Raw genomic sequence first — 9821 nt, 5'->3', positions numbered from 1 at the left:
CAATGTATCGCTTCATCTGCAGTGAATTCGGCTCAACTTTGGCAACACTTTGCATCAGTCGCCGCCTCCACGCTACATGCAACACTATCAAGTGCACAACGCCACAATCAGCCCCCGCCCAGGTTGCCAACCGGCCGCCACGCTACGCTTCGGCACCCTACATTTCGCACTACCAACAATGGTAACCCATCGCCAACTATTCATTTACGACCGCACATCGTGTACGAATTTCCTTGTCGACAATGGCACGGATTTCGGCAACTCCGCTTTCTCGTAAACTCAAAATAGTAACTTCTTTTCGACTGCAAGCTGCAAACGGTAGCAAAGTCGGAACCTACGGAGATAAGGGGCTTAACTCAGTCTCTCACGTTTAGGCTCCTGAGCAACCGTCGTAGCCCTAACCGAGAACTGCACAAATATCCAATCGGTCGCTTGTAGACCCTATCCTAGTCTCGCACGTGTAGGCTCCTATGCAACCGTCATAGCCCTAACCGAGAACTGCCCAACAACCACTTAATCATACCAATTGACCAGTGACAACAGTACGCCGCACAGACGTACTCTCACCGAACAAATAAATTCGCAGCAACTACTTAACCATACCAATTGACCAGTGACAACAGTACGCTGCACAGCCGTACTCTCACCAAGCAAATGAATTCGCTACATACATCAACCAGCCTAACTGCACCAAGCACCCGGACTAGGATCTAGTAAAGGAACTCAACCTTAAATAAGTCCAGCAGGACTTTATTTGAGGGGGAGTACTGTGGGCACACAGACAAGACGTATCACATCTGGCAGCACTGTTTGTCAGTTATTCTATTATTTCATTCTCTTTACATTCTTCCTGGAAATTTACAGTTTCAACTGAATTCTAAGCTTTTAGTTTTAAGAAGCGTCACTTCTTGTAGAGACGCCAACAAGTGAAGAAGTCTTTTGAGTTATTTTAATAAATAATCTGTAATTTTGTATAATTGTGGTGTTCATTCGCCACAGCTTCATAAAGGTAATTGTAGATAAAGGTTGCTTTTTATGCGACAACAAAATTCAATCATTTTAATTTTTTAATATATTTTTATTTGTATTTTTAAATGTACAAAATTTTTTTTTTTCGTTTTTTACATTTTTAATGCATTTGTTTTTTAAATCTAAGTAGTCACCAACAAAAAAAAGTAGTTCACTGGTCATGGTGATAGCAACTGTTCATATTATCTGAAATAAAAAAATCGAATGGATTATTATTGAGTAGTTCTGCGGCTATCGTCCCTACCAAATATAGTCAATTTCATTAAAAAAAATGTCGAACTTCAATAAAAAGTCACGAAAATCTTTTTTTTTTTTTGTTAAAAATCGTTTACAAAAGATATGAAAATATTTTCGAAAATAAACAATTCTGGTAGGGACGATAACTATAAATGAGTAGAAGAACATATGTAAATTTTAAAGCAATCGGTTGAATACTTTTTTTTTAGGACCATGATAGTTTCAGAAAATGATGACTCGAGAAAAATGCGTTAAGAAACGTAGCAGCTGCAGACTTGTCATGGCACCTGGTAGACAGTCGCTTACGACACGTCGGCGACTATCGAGCTGTAACTTATCAAATACTATGAATTTCGGTCTGAATTTTTCACAGCATGTTTTCAATAGGTTTTACTGTCAAAATATAAAAAAATCGATTTTAATGCGATTGATTAATATCAAGATAAAGATATTTGTATTTTCTTGTATGCTATAAGAAATGCCCATGTGAGGGTATTAAAGCTTCTGTGCTGCTTAAGTTAACGCCTTTTTTAGTTTCTATCTTCCATTGTTGAAAAGAGAACCCGATATGATTTTTCTTCCGAATTCATATTATATAAAGAAAAAGAATAGATCTTATGACATGACACTTCGAAATCCCGGTTTGAATACGCCGTACCTCCGCCGATCTGGCATTTATGTTGGGGAACATTGCAGTGTTACAATCAGAGATAAAGAGATGCCCAACTAATCTCTCATTGGAAGTGAGAGAGCAATAGCTAAACGTGAAAACCTCCTGAACTTTGGCAGCTGATCGAGTTCAGGAGGCTTTGACGTTTAGCAATTGGAAACGAGAAATAGTCAGATTGAAATCTTACCAAAAAGTATGTAAACGAAGTTATTTGTTGCATCGTTCAAGACCACTTATAAAAAATGTAAAACAATGAAAATTAAATAAATTTGTGAAATTTAAATGTATTTGATGAAATGTTTTGTAATGTGAACCATTTTAGTATTATTTTCAATGGAAAATTATTAAAAAATTTTATTAACTGAGAGCTAAGTCCTTTTATTGGGTATTGAAAGTTCAAAAGTCAATTGTTTTAACATACCATAAAAATACTTAAATAGTTTCTCCATATATTAAATAGCCACTGTATAGTAATTTTTTCGTAGTAAATGTTGGGTGTTTTAATTTATATACCCAAAAATTATTATTATTATTTTATTAGGAATAATATACAAAATATTAAACCTAATGGTAAGAAAGGAGTACAAGCTACTGTGGCCATCTCTACCGATATAATAGTATAAAGTTACAAAGTTTATATTTTATTATAAAAATTATATTCTTTTAGAAAATGGCATATGTTAACAATATTTGCGAAAAATGGTGTATTTAACAATGTTTGGTATTTACTAGAATTAAAGTGTTTTTGCCTAATACTCTCTAGTGCTGGACAGATATTGAATATATGTTCCATGGATAATGTGCTGGGGCAGAACGGGCATGATGGTACAGGATTGCCGCCAATAAGATGTTGGTGAGTGATTTGCGTGTGTCCGATCCTTAATCGAGTAAAAATTGTTGCTTGCTGTCTTGAGATGTTTTTGGGGTAGCGTACCTTTTCGCGTAGTTTGTTTAGGATTGCGTATTTGTGCTTAAATTTCTTCCAGTCTGCAACTTTCTTTTCATATGTGTGTCTGCTTAACATTTTTCTGAGATCATTTTGGTCTTGCACTTCGTTAAGAAAAGTGGGGGCAGATTCGAAGAATTTTGCCGCGTTGTCAGCATATTCGTTCCCAAGAATTACAACGTGACCTGGCACCCAAAGAAGAGCTATTTTTCTTTTATGTTTAATCTATTCTTAGATATTACTATGGAATTCTTTCGAATGTTGCGTATGGCGTTCAGGCAGGAGAAGTTGTCTGAGCAAATAAGGAATTTGCCTTTTTGTAAGATAGCATATATTAACGAAATATAAATACATACGTATGTTAATTCCAATTGCCTCGGCGGTAAATACGGACGAATATGATGGAAGAATTCCGCCAGTAATAGTTGTCCCGTTAGCTGTGGTAACAGCATAGGCTGTATTAGTTAATTTGGACCCATCTGTAAAAATTTATTTAATTTTTATTCTTATAGACGTTGATTACTTCAAAGTTTTGTTGAAAAACTGTGTTACTGGTGGTGGATTTTTTGAATTTATGTAGAGATGTATTTATTGAAACTTCACTAATCAGCCATTCAGGTTGAGTGTATAAAATTTCGATGTGAGATGAATGTTTAAAGTTTTTGCAAACTGAAGACAGTGGCGGAGGGTAGATTTGAGCTGAAAATTCATTTTGTGTTTTGCTGCAAACGTTATACATTCGAGCGCTCGAAAAAAATAACCCTGGTCGGTCCAACACCCCGGCGTTCATAATTCTTCTGTGTCCAACTTCTTTTTCTTTCTGCAATAATAATGAATTATAAATTTTTGTATTACGTATTTCTCATTTTTACCAATTCTCGTTCAGACCCGAATATTGAGAATATCGATATTTTAATTTCTTTTTATTTTTCCAATTATTATTATTTTCTTATTATGTATTTCTCATTTTTACCAATTCTCGTTCCGACCCGAATATTGAGAATATCGATATTTTAATTTCTTTTTTATTTTTCCAATTATTATTATTTTCCTATTATGTATTTCTCATTTTTACCAATTCTCGTTCAGACTCGAATATTGAGAATATCGTAATTTTAATTTCTTTTTATTTTTCCAATTATTATTATTTTTCTATTACGTGTCTCTCATTTTTATCTATTCTTGTTTAGTCTCGAATATCGAGAGTATCAATATTTCGAAACCGATCGCTGCTTGTATCACCAGTACCCAATTGAATTTCGAACAGTGATGCCATTTATAGCGTAAAAATCGTGCAAAATCATAATATTTATTTTTGTTTTTATTACAAAAAAACATAAAAATAGATAACGCGAAATATATATTCGTGAATTGGAATTGAAAACGAATTTTTTAAGACATTTCCCGTGAAAATTGGTGCACGTTTTCGGAAAAGCCGCTCTGCTGAACATTTACCTTTGGCTCATTATAAAAAATAATCGTATCAAACATAATCGAACTGCCTTTAGTAGCAGACAAAGTACAACCGACCCACTTTTGCAACTGCAACATTTTGTATCCGATTCGATTGCCACAAAAAACCACGCCACAATCTTGGCTACCGACTTCGAGAAAGCCTTTGATCGAGTTGGCGTTCACGCAGTACTGAGCCAACTTGCAGACTGGAAGGTTGGTTCAAAAGCTTTTATGATCATAAAAGCGTTTATGATCCACCGACAGTTCCGAGTTCGGGTTAATAATACTTTTTCCAAGATAAACCCTCTTGACAACGGTATACCCCAAGGCTCCCCCCTATCCGTAGTACTTTTCATTATTGCGTTTGATAAACTCATATCAATATGCCTAAATATAAAAAATATTAAAATAACTATGTGTGCCGGTGATTCTTTTATTTACACTAATTTGAAAGATCCACAGGCAACCTATGATGTTTTCAATGAAGTACTTCTTCTTTTTCTTTACTGGCGTAGACACCGCTTACGCGATTATAGCCGAGTCAACAACAGCGCGCCAGTCGTTTCTTCTTTTCGCTACGTGGCGCCAATTGGATATTCCAAGCGAAGTCAAGTCCTTCTCCACTTGGTCCTTCCAACGGAGTTGAGGTCTTCCTCTTCCTCTGCTTCCCCCGGCGGGTACTGCGCCGAATACTTTTAGAGCTGGAGTATTTTCGTCCATTCTGACGATGGAGTGATGTGTAGAAGTTCACGCAAGTGAGGAAAGTTCTCTGATCGCCATTCACTTGGGAGTGGCCAGAAACGATTCTTTTACATATGGCTCAAGCAGCTCACGACTTCCGGTCTTTGACCAAGTATCCTCTGGGTAGCCTAAGAACATCCGTTTGAAGGCGACCTAAAGTGAGAAGGAGAAACATCTCCAGCATATGGTTGTGCCCTAGGTTTGGGACCCGCCACGTAAAAAACACCCCCAATGAAAATTAGCAATCGGCCTCGGATGAGAGACCCCCCTTTTGATGACGACCATGGCAAACGAAATAAGGACTACGAATTGAGGGCATGAACCTGGAATGTCCGGTCCTTAATTGGTAAGATGCCGCTGCTCAGCTGGTTGATGTCCTCACAATGAAGTACTTACAAAGTTTAAAAAATGGGACTCACTTTATGGAACATCTATCTCAACTTCTAAATGTAAATTATTACATATTTGTAATAAAAAAAAATGTTCATACCCGGATCTAATTTTCGACAATATTTTAATAACTCGTGTAAATAACTTAAAAATAATAGGATTATATTTTGACAATAAGTTTACATTTAAGTATTACTGTATCAACCTTAGAAAATCGCATTCCAGTAGACTAAACATAATTAAGTATTTATGTAGCAAACGGTTATTTATAATACAAATCCACTTTTGCGAGCGCTCGAAAAAAAAATAACCCTGGTCTGTCCAACACTCCGGCGTTCAGAATTCTTCTGTGTCCAACTTCTTCTTCTTTCGGCAATAATAATGAATTATAAATTTTTCTATTATGTATTTCTCATTCTTATCAATTCTCGTTCAGACTCAAATATCGAGAGTATCGATAATTCCAAAACGATCAGTGCATGAATCAATAGATTCGAATTTACAACAGCGATGTCATAATTTCGAACATAACCTTGCCATTTTCGTTGAAGTGAAGTGATTGTGAAGTTTTATAAAAATAACAATAAAAACAATTTCTCTAATTAATTAATTAAAGAACATCAATAATTACGTGTATATAATTGATAGAAAATATATTTTTAACATCTAAAGACGTGTTAAGTGCAAAAGTGAATTTTTGATTTCGGGAAAGACGATGTTTTTCTATTAAAACAAAGAAAATATTGTTTTTAAAAGCACGCGCATATTCGTAAAGTAGAACTAAAAACGAGTATTTTAAGACATTTTGCGTGAAAATTGGTGCACGTTTTCGGAAAAGCCGCTCTGCTGAACATTTACCGAAGAAACCAAGTTCGACGGCTTATGTGGTTTGATTATTGTAATGACTGAGGCAGTTTTCCAAGCATGAGGATAGTAGCCTTTCGCAAAGATATTGTTATAGAGGGATAGTAATTTTTATTTGGCAATTACAGGTAGATTTGATAGCATCGGATAAGATATACGATCGATGCCAAGTGTTTTGCCTTTTGCAAGTACGACTGCAGATTCCAGTTCACAGTCTGTTATCGTATTGTCTAAGTGTATTGCCGGTATGGAAAGGTTTATAGAAGCGTAGTGCATTGAAAGCCAACGATGTTTTTTCTGAATTTATTTTTCAGAAAAGTTATTGTCAACTGAATATTGAGACCAATGTTGTGCAAAAGCTGCTCCGATATCTATGGAGTCGCATAGAACTGTTCCCTCGGATTGAATAACTGCTATAAGGGGGTGTGGGATAGTGGTTAGAAGTTTGATGTCATGCCAAATTTTTTTGGAAGGTGATGAAGTGGAAATATGCGAGGTGAAAGTTTCAAAATTCTCTCTCTTGGCTGCCTTGGCCGCTCTTTTAAAATGAGGATTCGAGTTTTTGAAGTTCATTATATTTGCATCGGTTATGGAATTTCTTAGAGTTTTCCAGCATTCAATTTTTTGGGTCCGAAGGTCTTGAAGCTCTTTATTCCACCAAATGGGAGAGGCTTTGGAAATTTTTCTCTCACTTTGGGCAATTGATTTGTTAGCCGCTGAGCGTATAGTTTTTGTAATAAAAGAGGTTTCTTGGTTTATATTGCCTGTCGGCGAGTAATTCATACTATTTAATACTTCTGCTTGAAATTTGTCCCACTTGGCTGGGTCTGTCTTAGACCAAGGGAGGTGAGTGTATTTTGTAGGATGTAGGACAGTAGCAATATTTATTGATATTGGGAAGTGGTCACTACCTTTAAGTTCGGAAAAAACACTCCACTCGATGCTGGGAGACAGTTCGGGATAAGAAAACGAGACGTCTACATTAGTGAACGTTGAATGAGTTGAGAAGTGGGTGGGAGCGCCAAGTAATGACAATTGGTGGTTTTTTATAGAGTTTTCAATTATCAAGCCCCATGGATTTGATTTGGGAGAGCCCCAAAGTGGGTTCCAAGCTTTGAAGCCGCCAACCCATAGCAAAGGTTTGGTAGGCTGATGATATATACACTAGGGTGTGTCATTCTGAGGCAACTTTTTTTTCAACTGAAAAACAGGCTAAAAATTTTCGAAAATGTGAAAAAGAAAGTCACTCAAAAGATGAGCTCTTAATATTAATATTAAGAGGTGCCTATTTCAAATTTTCTGTTTCCCATATAAATTACATGGTAAAAAAAATCATTTTTTTGGTGGTGGTTATTGTGTGGAGGTTATTATATGTGCACGCGATGGCTGCCAGTAGGGATGGTAAACTCGATTCCGATTCTACTCAAAAATCGAGTTTTCTCGTAAAATAATCGATTTTTCGAATGTCAAGAATCGATTCTTATCGACTTCGACTACTGAAGATCGATTCCGATCTCATAATGACACACCCTAATACACACCTTAACTCGGATTCGTTAAAAGTTGGCGGGGGGGGGAATGTATGTATTAACAACACAAATTGGATGCTTAATGCCCCTATTGCGGTTTTCAACCCGACTTGGTCGAATTGAAGTTAAGGCAATTCAACTTCAGATCAACCAAACCCTTTTTCGGTATTGCGAACTTCAACTGGGTTCAGTCGAAGTATGATTGGCGTTGCCAACCGAAGAAAGGAAATTTTGACAGATAGTGAAACAGCTAAAATTTTTTAAACGACATATTTAAACAATTGAATTCAGTTGTCGCTCGAGTTAATACATGACTTACACTGAACCCAACTGATAATAGCTACCACACATATACATATGTACATCTGCCTAGCAGTAAGCTGACATCACTTACTATAAGATAACACTATCCAAATAACTAAACTAATTGTCATCCACATCAGTACTTTTCCACTTCAGTACTTTTCCACAATAGAATAGAAACCACAAAACTACAACTGATAAACATATTACTTTGAAGCTAAGTTTTTTGTATAAATACAAGCACCCGCTTGTATACAACATCTTTTTTTTTGTTCATTAAGTGATTAAATAAAGATCGCTCTACGGAGCTAAAAATATATTTTTTATAAAATAATAAAGTGTAAACTTTAATTGACGCCCGAGCGACACACTAACTAATAAAAAGGAATCAGAATAAATTCCTTAACAAGTGAAGGATATAAAAACATATTCTAGGAAAGTGTCCCAAAACTAAAAAGGACCTGTCAACAAAAAAGGATTCGATACAAAAATCCTTCAAGGACAAGAAATAAGGTTGAATTCAGTAACTAAAATTCAAGCAAATTTTCAAAACGGTTCAAAACTTAAAAACAAAACAAGAAAAAACAAAATAAAATGGCACAACAAGCAGCAGAGATCCAAGCACTCCAAGCGATGGTACTTGATTTGCAGAGGAAATTCGCCGAAGCTCAAATAGGTAATACACCAATAATAGAAGCCCAGGATGAAATCTGTACATACACTGATCCCAAAGAAGTCGACTTAGGACTCTTCAAATCAGCAATAACAGTGTTTAGTGGAGATTGTCACGAATACAGAAATTGGAGAAAACTAGCAATAACTCTAATGAATAATGTGAAAATATTTCGTGGACAAAACATTTACACTGAAGCCCTGATCCTTCTCAGAGGAAAGATCACAGGACGAGCTGCACAAATCCTCATCAACAACAACACAAAGCTAAACTTCGATGAAATCATAGACCGCCTAGACGACTCATATGCAGATCAACGCCCACTCTATGTACTCGAGGAAGACATGATGAGAATACGACAAGGAGAAAAACCTCTCCACATATACTATGATCACCTGAACCAAGCACTCAACGGAGTATTATCCAAGATAGAAATGTCACACAAAAATGAATTTGTGATAGAAGCTCTATCAAAAGAAGTGCAACTAAAAGCGATACGTACATTTATTGCAGGGTGAAAAAATACAGCAACAAAAAACGCACTGTACTCCAGAAATTGCTCAAACCTGATGGAAGCCTACGGTATAGCAAGGACCATGCAACATCACACTCATTATCACCAACTGGAACACATACCCAGAACATACCAGAAGAGTCAGCAACAATGGCAGAGACAACAAATATACCCACCTCTTCAACCAACTTTCGTGCAACAAACACAGCCAGTGGTACCAATGGATGTAGATCCTTCCTCAACAAGATTCAGAAGACAACCATACAATCCACAACCACCACAATTTCAGCAGACAAGCAGACAAACACCGAATCCCTTCAAAACAGTAATGCAACGAGTAGGAGAACAATTCAAGAGAAGCAGAGACGAATCATCAAATATAAATCAACGCAAAGCGCAGCGGATCAACCAAATGAATGATGCACAAACTAATGAAGATAACATATCACTCTACAATGAAGCAGCTAGCG

This window comes from Bactrocera tryoni, unplaced genomic scaffold, assembly GCF_016617805.1.
Source record: "Bactrocera tryoni isolate S06 unplaced genomic scaffold, CSIRO_BtryS06_freeze2 scaffold_11, whole genome shotgun sequence".
NCBI classification, from domain to species: Eukaryota; Metazoa; Arthropoda; class Insecta; order Diptera; family Tephritidae; genus Bactrocera; species Bactrocera tryoni.
Note: the sequence above shows the minus strand (reverse complement) of the source record.